At 48.3% G+C, this 11,279-nt stretch overlaps 1 protein-coding gene across 1 annotated transcript in view; it reads right to left on the bottom strand.

Moving 5' to 3' along the window:
• Window positions 1–812: 812 nt before the first annotated feature.
• Window positions 813–11,279, bottom strand: part of GAS8 (growth arrest specific 8) — a 35,524-nt gene continuing 25,057 nt past the window's right edge. The window contains exon 12 of the mRNA XM_065920459.1: window positions 813–948. The gene's annotated coding sequence lies outside the window, so the exon portion shown is untranslated. The remainder of the gene's footprint in view (window positions 949–11,279) is intronic.

The raw sequence follows: 11,279 nt of genomic DNA, 5'->3' as shown, positions 1-11,279 counted from the left end.
AGCCTGAGTTGTGTTCTTCTTCTTCTCCTGCAGGTTAATGGTGTTAAAATGAAGCAAAGGAAGTGCCTAGAAGTTGGGCACCTCCCTTTTCTGCAGTTGTTTTATTTTCTTCTCCTTCTGTAAGTGAATTTTTTGAATCAAAAGAGAAAGGGCCTATTTCCATGTTTCTCCTCACCGGGATTTTGGGCTTAAAAGGTACTCCATAGTGGGGCAATTGTCAACCTCTTATCACTACTGGCTGTTCCTCGTCTTCATCTTCTTGGGTGGGTTTTGGGGTTCTCTTTTTCCGAACAAAGGCAGGTGACCTAGGGTCAATGAGTGGAATTTCTTTCTTTTCAGGAACACCCACAACATCTAACAAGCTACAAGAATGGCAAGGCTCCTCATGAAATTTAAAATGTTTATCCTCCTATACCTTCTTTGCTTCTCATTGTTTGATTCTTTTCTCTGTTTCAAAATCAAAGCCAATAGGGATGGTGGGTGGCTTCTCTGGCAGTTTCGTAGACAAAATGGACCCACCATCAAGAATCCCGAAGTCCAATTTCTGTGCTTTAAATCTGCAGAGCCTTCAGGACTTCCCTGAGCATCCAGGGTTTAAGACTCCACCTTGTAATGCAGGGGTCAGGTTGGATGCCTGGTCTGGGAACTAAGATCCCACAGGCCTCAGAGCAACTAGTCCGAGAGCCGCAACTAGAGAGTCCATGCATCTCAATCAAAGACTTTGCGGGATGCAGTGACGATCCCAAGTGTCACAACTAAGGCCTGACAAAGACAAATAAATAAATAAATATGTAAAAATATTGTAGAGCCCTGCTTCTACAGGATTACATTTCTTGGATTTTCCATTTGTTTCCAACACCTCCACCACATGGTGTTGCATTTTTATTCTCTTCTCCGACTCTTGCTCCTCAGGACTTTTTAGGATCTTCTGTATATGGGGAAAAGAGCCTGAAAAGGAATAGATATGAGTTTGTGCATGGCTTAATTAGGTTCCTGTACACCTGATACAAACACTTATTGAACATCAACACTCAGTTCAGTTCAGTCACTCAGTCGTGTCCGACTCTTTGCAACCCCATGAATCGCAGCACGCCAGGCCTCCCTGTCCATCACCAACTCCTGGAGTTGACTTAAACTCATGCCCATCGAGTTGGTGATGCCATCCAGCCATCTCATCCTCTGTCGCCCCCTTCTCCTCCTGGCCCCAGTCCCTCCCTGCATCAGGGTCTTTTCCAATGAGTCAACTCTTCGCATGAGGTGGCCAAAGTATTGGAGTTTCAGCTTCAGCATCAGTCCTGTCAATGAACACCCAGGATTGATCTCCTTCAGGATGGACTGGTTGGATCTCCTTGCAGTCCAAGGGACTCTCAAGAGTCTTCTCCATAATTCAAAAGCATCAATTTTTCGGCGCTCAGCTTTCTTCACAATCCAACTCTCACATGACCACTCAGCAGTGGCCACAGGACTGGAAAAGGTCACTTTTCATTCCAATCCCTAAGAAAGGCAATCCCAAAGAATGCTCAAACTACCGCACAATTGCACTCATCTCTCATGCTAGTAAAGTAATGCTCAAAATTCTCCAAGCCAGGCTTCAGCAATACGTGAACCGAGAACTTCCAGATGTTCAAGCTGGTTTTAGAAAAGGCAGAGGAACCAGAGATCAAATTGCCAATATCCGCTGGATCATTGAAAAAGCAAGAGAGTTCCAGAAAAACATCTATTTCTGCTTTATTGACTACACCAAAGCCTTTGACTGTGTGGATCACAATAAACTGTGGAAAATTCTGAAAGAGATGGGAATACCAGACCACCTGACCTGCCTCTTGAGAAACCTGTATGCAGGTCAGGAAGTAACAGTTAGAACTGGACATGGAACAACAGACTGGTTCCAAATAGGAAAAGGAGTACGTCAAGGCTGTATATTGTCACCCTGCTTATTTAACTTATATGCAGAGTACATCATGAGAAACGTTGGTCTGGAAGAAGCACAAGCTTGAATCAAGTTTGCCAGGAGAAATATCAATAACCTCAGATATGCAGATGACACCACCCTTATGGCAGAGAGTGAAGAGGAACTAAAGAGCCTCTTGATGAAAGTGAAAGAGGAGAGTGAAAAAGTTGGCATAGAGCTTAACATTCAGAAAACTAAGATCATGGCATCTGGTCCCATCACCTCATGGGAAATAGATGGGGAGACAGTGGAAACAGTGTCAGACTTCATTTTTGGGGGCTCCAAAATCACTGCAGATGGTGATTGCAGCCATGAAATTAAAAGACGTTTACTCCTTGGAAGGAAAGTTATGACCAGCCTAGACAGCATATTAAAAAGCAGATACACGGGATGGGGAATACGTGTTAACTCTATGGCTGATTCGTGTCAATGTATGACAAAACCCACTGAAATGTTGTGAAGTAATTGGCCTCCAACTAATAAAATAAAATTAAAAAAAAAAAAAGCAGATACATTACTTTGTCAACAAAGATCAGTCTAGTCAAGGCTATGGTTTTTCCAGTGGTCATGTATGGATGTGAGAGTTGGACTGTGAAGAAAGCTGAGCGCCGAAAAATTGATGCTTTTGAACTGTGGTGTTGTAGAAGACTCTTGAGAGTCCCTTCGACTGCAAGGAGATCCAACCAGTCCATCCTAAAGGAGATCAGTCCTGGATATTCATTGGAAGGACTGATGCTGAAGCTGAAACTCCAATACTTTGGCCACCTCATGCGAAGAGTTGACTCATTGGAAAAGACCCTGATGCTGGGAGGGATTGGGGGCAGGAGGAGGAGGGGACGACAGAGGATGAGATGGCTGGATGGCATCACCGACTCGATGGACATGAGTTTGAGTCAACTCCAGGAGTTGGTGATGGACAGGGAGGTCTTGCGTGCTGCAATTCATGGGGTCACAAAGAGTCGGACACGACTGAGCGACTGAACTGAACTGATGTTCAGGGTCAGATAAAGTTTGACTAAATATGACATGATGTCCTTCCATGTCAAGTCAAAGGCCAAAGTAATATGTTGGAACGAATCTATACATTTGCCTGGGTCATCTGTATAACTTCCCAGGTCTTGTTTGATCTGTCTTAGTTCTAAGAGGGAGAAGGGTTTATGGATTCAGGTTGGTCCGAATTCTTCTCCAGTTTCAAATAAGGGACATACTCGAGCTGGCTTGTATGGAGGGGGTGCTCCTGGATATGAGGGCATGCTTGGATACAAGGAAGAAGCACCAGGCAACTAGGGAGCTGTGGGAGGTGAGCCTTCATGGGGGGGGGGGGGGTCCTTCTCTTGGTTGCCTGTGCCTAACACCATTTGCCTAGTGGGCTCACTTTTAGGGTATACAACAATCCCATACTTAAGACAGAGTTCCTTCATATCTCAGTCTGAAGAAAATTTGGACATAGGGGATCTCTGTCCATTTCCCTTGTCTTTTGCAGAATAATTTTAATTGCAGGATGGTATTGTAATTTAAAGTCCCATCCAAAAAAATAAATAAATAAAAATAAAGTCCCATCCTCGGGCCAGTATTCCTCTTCCCCCAGTGGATACCGTGGCCACACAGTGGCACAAAAGAATTTTAAACGACTCCTCCTCAGAGTTAGAGGATCGAACAGCTTCCAGTTATCAAGGATGCATCTCAAGGGCATCTGCCGGGAAGTTGATTGGTTATTTCCCATCTGAAAAACAGTCATGTTAGGGAGGAAAAGAAAAAGAAAGAAGACTAATAGGCTTTCTGAAGCTTATCCTATCCAGTACTGTCACAACCTGAGAGCCAGGCGTCCCCAGGTCAGGATGCAGATCTCCAGGCAGGCTGAGGTGTGACAGCCTCCTAGAGATCGAATCCCAGGGCAGGTCAAGGCATGACGACCTCCTGGGACCTTTGGGACTAGCGGATCCCCGAGCAGGTTGAGGCATGACAACCTTTCAAGGACCAGATCCCTAGGCAGGTCAAGGCGTGATGACCTCCTGGGACCCTCGGGCTGGTGTTTGGGCGTCCCTAAGGTCTCCAGCGTGACCAGTGCTGGGTAGAATTAGGGGGTTGTAACTCATTGCTACTTTGTCCACCATGGATGGGAATAGATACCATGATGTACGCTCATCCTACCTAGTACTGTCGCAACCTGAGAGCCAGGCGTCCCCGGGTCAGGGTGCAGATCTCCAGGCAGGCTGAGGTGTGACAGCCTCCTAGAGATTGAATCCCTGGGCAGGTGGAGGCATGATGGCCTCTTGAGAATTGGGCCCCTGGGCAGGTCGAGGCGTGACGACCTCCTGGGGCCCTTGGGACTAGCGGATCCCTGAAAGGCTGAGGCGTGACAACCTTTCAAGGACCAGATCCCTAGGCAGGTCAAGGTGTGATGACCTCCTGGGACCCCCGGACTGGAGTTTGGGCGTCCCCAAGATCTCCAGTGTGACCAATGCTAGGTAGGACTAAGGGGTTGGATATATACAGTTCTTCCCTCCCAAAGCCAGCTAGTTTCTGGTTATTCCTCTAGTAGATTGTAGAGGCAACATTGTGGGCCCAGATGGGACTGAGGAAAGTAGCATGAAACAGGAGGGAAGGGGGGGCAGAGCACACCCTTTGGAAGAATGACAGAGCACAAGGCATAACATAAACCGATTAAAGTCAATTGGGTCCAACAGGACAAGTCAAATTCGAGCAAACCTTAATCCCCAATCTGTAAGCCAAAAGACAAACCCAGAGGTGGCAGAACAGCTCTAAGGCACTGTCAACAGAGGGAGGAGTGGGTGGTTCCCCAATGGCTGGGATGATCCTCCCACTCATTAGCATATGAATTAACCTCCGTGACCCGAGCATTCCGTGACCCGAGCCCTAGCCCTCAGCAATGGCCCACACCCTGAAGCATGTCCTTCTCTCTGAATCCTAACAAATCCACCTCTTACTTTTTGGCCAGGCTAGAGTCCCGGGATAGAGTGCTGACGGACAGGAGGAAAAAGCAGTGGGAAAGATGTGCCAAGTAATTCCCTTCATAGCCTACTGGAAAATTTGCTAGATATCTGACCTGTGCTCAGTTTTCATTGGTCTGATTTTTGGCAGAGAGAAGAGTAAGGACAGAAGAACCCGCACTGGCTTGGGTAACCGCTACTGGGGCCCAGCAGATAGTGCCTTTGGGACATACCAACAAGTAGCCCCTCCAGAGTCCGTCAATTGCACCCACTGCCGCCCGCCTGTTCGCGGGGGGTTTGAGGAAACAAGAAACGAGAGACTGTAATTGTTAGGCATGTCCCTCCAGCCATAGGAGTGAGGACTCCTTAACCGGAGTCTTACCAGAGTCTTAACCGGAGTCCTACCTTAACTGGAGCTGGAATCTGAGGCTGAACCACGTGGGCTTTCTGCTGAGCTCGTTTTTCGCTGCCCTGGTTTCCAGCACGATGGGCCTTCTTCTGCGCTGCGTTTTCTTCGCATTCCGCTTCTATCGCGGGAGCTTCGCTGAGTTGGGCTCCTGCTGCGCTTGGCCTCTTCCTCATGGAGGTTATTTCAGCCAGGTTAAGCCCGAGTCACGGCACCATAGATGTCAGGCGAGTGTATGCTCCTCAGTTCTTTGTCTCATCACAACAAAAATTTGGAGTGACGGACATTAAAGCCCCCTTGGCGGGTCACAGCTCTCGGAGGACAGACCGTGTTATAGCTCTCAGGTCTCGACTGGACCGTGTTATAGCTCTTAAATAAATCAGTGTTACAGCTCAGTGTTACAGCTCTATTTTATTTAGATGATAGCAGGAAAATCCATCTTCGAGGCGTGAGGGCACACCGATCCAAAGACGTGAAGAGAAGAGCGCCCCATCGCGCAGAAGAGTGAGAGGGCTTTGGCTCCTCTTTTTATATGTTTCTCTGTCCCTGGGCCTGTTTTATGTAAATTGGACCAGCCAGGAGTGTTGTTTGTTTCACCTGAGGTTCTCACTCCCTTTGTTCTATTTTCGTGGGCTTTTCCCTTCCAGGTCTTCTAGCCACCACCATTCTGGACTCCTTTTCCCTACTCTAACTACCTAACACTTCCAGTACATGGAAATCATGTTATTTTTCTGCGAGCAGAGCTAGGTAAGAGCCAGAAATGGTGTCCCCATTTTATCTTGTGAAGCCAGTAGGTGTCAAGCAAACTCTCTTCTGTCGCTCCATCATCCTCCAATTCAATGCCTCCTTTTATGGAAAACACTGGCAGGGCTTTGAGGTTTTATTTATAACTCATTTCTGAAGCCTTTTAATAGTTACATCGTGCTTAGTCGCTCAGTCATGTCCAACTCTTTGCAATCCCATGATCTGTAGCCTGCCAGGATCCTCTATCCATGGGGATTCTCCAGGCAAGAATACTGGAGTGGTTTGCTATGCCTTTCTCCAGGGGATCTTCCCAACCCAAGGATTGAACCCAGGTCTCCCGCATTGCAGGAGGATTTTTTACTGGCTGAGCTACCAGGGAAGGCTATACCTACATTAAATATACAGATTAGTCACCAGTACCACTTCTACTTTGAGGTTTAAAATCATCCAACCTTTTCCTAATATACTTATTATTCCATGCGTTGCCTTTAAATCTTTGACCATATGTTATTTATCTTCTGTCTCATCTGAATTTAGTTAATTACACAGTTTTCCCCTGAATAAGGCAGTACTCATCACATACTGTTCTTGCCAAAAGTAGATTTGACAAAGTAGGGCACAGGTGGGCCTGGGACAAAGTTCGAGAGCAGGATTTCCAGTCTGGTGGAGGCGAGAGTCTAGTTTAGGGAACTGGAAGGAAACACCCAGCCTGAGAACCCACCGCCGACTTGAGGGTCCAGGACTATGACTGGACGCCTGAAAACAAAGAAAATTGCCAAGACGCGCCTGCACGCTGGAGGCCTCTTGACAGACACGCGCGGGACGCAGAGCAACCAATCCCCGAGCTGGGGCGGGACCTTCTGCATGCTCCGCGCTCCCCCGGCGCCTATTGGCCAGGCTGCTTCGGTCGCAACGCCGATTGAAGGCTTGTACCTGACTGGCCTGTATAAGCCGACTGCTTGACTGTCGCTTCGCCTCAGCCCGGGAGGACTGGACCAGGCTCGGCCAGACACCGCCCACCTCCGAGCGCGCGCCCGGCCGGGGTGGGCAGCGCCGGAGGACAGACGGAAAAGCGCCCTGTGAAACCCTGGTAAACTCTTAGCCTGGCGTCTTCCAATTCCTGGCTGGGAAACCCCAAATCCCGTCAACTTTGAGGAACCCGGGTCCTACCTGAAGGGAGCTCGCGTCTCGTCAGCTTAGGGACTACAAACCCCTTCACCCACAGAAACACCGAATCCCTTAGTGCTGCGACCCCCAAATACCTAGAGGAACCCCAATTCCCCTCAGCCAGAGGCACCCTAAAAACAGCACCCGCAGAGAGACCAAATTTCCTTAACCTCAGAGACCCTGAATACCTCAGCCTGGGAACTCTTATTCCTGTCAAGCTCAAGACCCCAACTGTCCTGAATGTTGGACACCTAAAGCCCCTTAATGAGGGACCCCCAATATCCTCAGCCTCAAAGATCCCAAGTTCTCTCACCCTGTGCATTCTACATCAGCCAAAAGACCCCCCCCATTCCCCTCTTTCTAAGGAACCCCAGTTCCTTCAGCTGGTGTGACCCAGATCTCAAGCCAAGCGACCTGTCCCTTAGATGTAGAACCCATGTTATGCCCATATTTTCCAAGTACCCAGGCGGAGATCCCCAAAACGCTTTTTGGAGAAATATTCCCTCTCCAGCACTGGAACAGAGCCCTGATTTCAACCTGACCCCAGTTCAGCAGTTAGGGGCTTCCAGGTCTCCTCAGGACTCCCTCTGTCAACCACAGACACCACACTCCCCTGCCTTTCCTCAGAGGGGCCGAATTGTAGAGGAATCAAAGAATCCAAATCTAGTTCACATTAGGCTGGTTTGCCATAGCTGGTTAGGATCCCTCCATCCCATCAATACCCCCACCCCGTCTTTCCCCACACATTCCTGCCCTGGACACTCCACCCAAGGAAGACAGACCTGGCTCTGGACAGTGGTCTAGGCTATCTCAGCATCTTCTTCCACAGGTAACCTTGGCCTTGAGGTAGTACCATGGCCATGAGCCCTAACAGGTCCCCAGAGGAGAGCACTGAGGGAGATACTGGGAGAACAGAGTGGAAACCCATGGTGAGAGGCAGAGTGGCAAAGCCAGCTCTATAGGAAGGACATGGAGGTGGTCCCTGAAGGACCACAGACTGCTTGCCTGAGCCACTGAGTAAACTCTGTGAACATACACAGGATGGGAGTGCCTGGTCCTGTCTGAGACAGTGGGATGGAGTGGGGTGGAACAGGACACTGCATCATCAACTGCTCTGTGTCCAGGGAGAGTTAGGAGACTCAGTGTTTGCTCAGTTAAGCAGGACACAGTCAGGAAGGAAATTACTCATCCCTGTCTCACAGAGACCATCCACTAGCTTCAGGCTACTCTCTGCAGCCAAGGTGGAGAAGAAGGCCCAGCTCTAAAGTCTGACTTATATTAGTAAGTCACTGATGAACTCAATTATTTTTCTTAGGCCAAAGATGCTTTCAAAGACATTTCCATATATTTTCCAAGGAAGAATGGGCAGAGATGGGATAATAGGGGGAAAGTCTGATATAGGAATGTGAAAAGGAACTACGAAGTGCTGATTACTGTAGGTAACAGGAAGTTCTGGGTGCCTGTGAGCCTAGGAAACATGAAACAGGTCTTCAGCCTCAGTGTTAACTTGGCCCTCTCTTAGGTGGCTTCATCTGCTCACAGTTCCCTTTCATGTGGAGACTAAGGAGGAAATTTTTATTTCTCACTGGGTATGCAGCTTTCTACTCCTGGGTGCCTGCCAGCAAGGGGCTCCCAAGACACCTCATGCTGGGGTTAGCAATGGGTGAGCTGGATGCCAGGGAACCCAAGACCCTGCAGCAGGTCAATGCAGTATGGACAAGGGCTGGCCTCACTGAATGGTTAGGCCCTGTCCATTCAAGATATCCTCTCTGGACTCCAGGTGGAGGTTCTGCTGCCTCCAGGGCCCACCTGGGTCTCAGCAGGTAGAAGAAAGACTGGGTTGTCTCTCCCACCTCCTGCCCAGAGAATGACAAAGGCCAAAAGTCGGTGCAGGGTAAGCAGAGCAAGTGCTTATGTCTCACAGGGTCCTTGTGAAGAGGGATTTACTCTTGATCAGATCCTTCTTGACTGATTCTCTTTCTGTGTTGTTTTCATATCAGATCTCACAAGGACAAGGCAGTCCAGGTGTTCACAGCATCACTGGCCCAGGTGCCAACAAGACGCTTCTTATGGTGTGTTTATTATGGGTAGGGAGATAGAGTGGCTGGTGTGACGCTCCCCTGGACAAGAGAAGAGACCCCCTAGGTTGTGTCTCTTCTACCTCCTGAGATCCAGGTGAGCACTGGGGGCAGCAGCACCTGGGGTCTGGAGAAGGTGTCCTGAATGGACAGGGCCTAACTGTCCAGTGTGGCTTCAGGGGGTATTGGCAAGAGGGTACTAACCCCATATCTAAAAATTTCAGACAACCACTGAGTTCTTTTTGGTTTATGGCTTCAGGTCTTTTTGATATGGTCCATCTTTGGAGTCCTTATTGAATTTGTTACATATTGCTTCCATTTTATGTTTTGATTTTTTTATTGCAAGGCATGTAGGATTATTACCAAGTCCAAGCTCACTTTGCTTGCCACACAACAGGTCAATAAATCAGACGTGAGGTGCTGAGGCATGGAATATGACTTTACTTAGAAAACTGGCAGACCAAGAAGATAGCAGACTAATATCTTAAAGAAACCACCTTGTTGGGGTCTGGATGCCAGTGTCTTTTATAGAACACAGAGCTGGGGAGGTAAGGAAGTAAAGTAAAAAGGCCATTAACCTGGCAAATAGCTCCAGGAAATGGCCAGACTCGGGAGGAGATGTGTTACTTTCTCCCTTACTGTACCCATCCACAGGTGGACAGGTCCTGAACAAAGGCAGAGGGGCAGAGTTTCCTGATGTAGGCCATTACATATGGACAGTATCCTTGTAGTAAACAAACCAACAGGAAGCAAAGTTTAAAGTAAAAGATTTAATTTTTTTAAAAAATTTTAAAACATGAAGTCAGATTTTGTTCTTCCCTGTAATAGTTCCCCACTGTCAGTGTCCATTCCACAATCTTATGGAAAAAGGGGTGATGATTGTTCTAATTACTCCATCAGTTACATCTTTGGGGGAGTGTCCACCATTGGTGCCAGTGTTCCAAATATTGAGATTTGTCTTCTGTTGTTCTTTGGAAAGTGTCTACTTCATATATGTAGACATAAAAATATTTATAACCTAGGTGTTGGAGAGTTAAGTTTTATTCAGTGAGAATCTTTTAGGACTTCAAAACTGGAGGCAGCATCTAAAGGTAAGGAATTTAGCACTTTTCTATGTATGGGAAGATGCAAGAGTCATCTCATTGAAATTATTCCTTTTGATACACACTTCACCATCTGGGGCCAGTATCCTGTCTTCTTCCTGAGTTTCTTCAGGGCTCACAGTGGAGACTGGCTGCAGTCTGATAGCTGCTAGAGAACAAGTATTCTCCTTCCCGAGTTTCCTCAGGGCTCACTGTGGGGAGTGGCTGCAGTCTGATAGCTGCTAGAGAGCAAGTATTCTCCTTCCTGAGTTTTCTCTGGGCTCACAGTGGGGAGTGGCTGCAGTCTGATAGCTGCTAGAAAGTAGGAGGGGGAACCTGGGTTCCCATTGTGATCATCTCAGCAGAGAGAGCAAGCACGTCTTGTGACTCCAGACAGTCTTCCAACATTCAGGGTTCAGCATTCAGCCTGAAGGATCCAGAGCTACCAGTTCAGCCACCAGGCTCTGCACTTAGTTGCTATGTAGCCCTGAAACCTACACTGCAGGAGGCCTTCTAAATGTGGCACCCTGTCAAGCAAACTCTTGGTCACACACTCCAAGCCCGACCAAGGCCCAGCTTTGCCGAGAGGGTCTCACTGGGGACCCAGGTTCCCCCTCCTTCTCTCCCACATTCCATACCTGAGTAGGGAGAAGGCAGGGGCTGGGGGCACAGTGTGAGTAGGGCAGGAGTTCTTCCATCGCCCTTTCTGGTCCATCCCTGGGAACATGGTCTCATGTCACATCCAGTGGCAGGGGACCTGTGTCCCCAGCTCAAACACTCTCTCTAGGGGATGTGAGCTATGAGCACTAACACAGGAAGCCCCAAGTGACTTGCTTAGGCTGGAAGACTAGTTCCTGGGATGCAAGATGAAGTCAGAAAGTGGCTTCTCCCTGGGACTGG

Source organism: Muntiacus reevesi, chromosome 2 (assembly GCF_963930625.1).
Source record: "Muntiacus reevesi chromosome 2, mMunRee1.1, whole genome shotgun sequence".
Lineage (NCBI taxonomy): Eukaryota > Metazoa > Chordata > Mammalia > Artiodactyla > Cervidae > Muntiacus > Muntiacus reevesi.
This window is presented reverse-complemented; position numbering and strand designations above follow the sequence as displayed.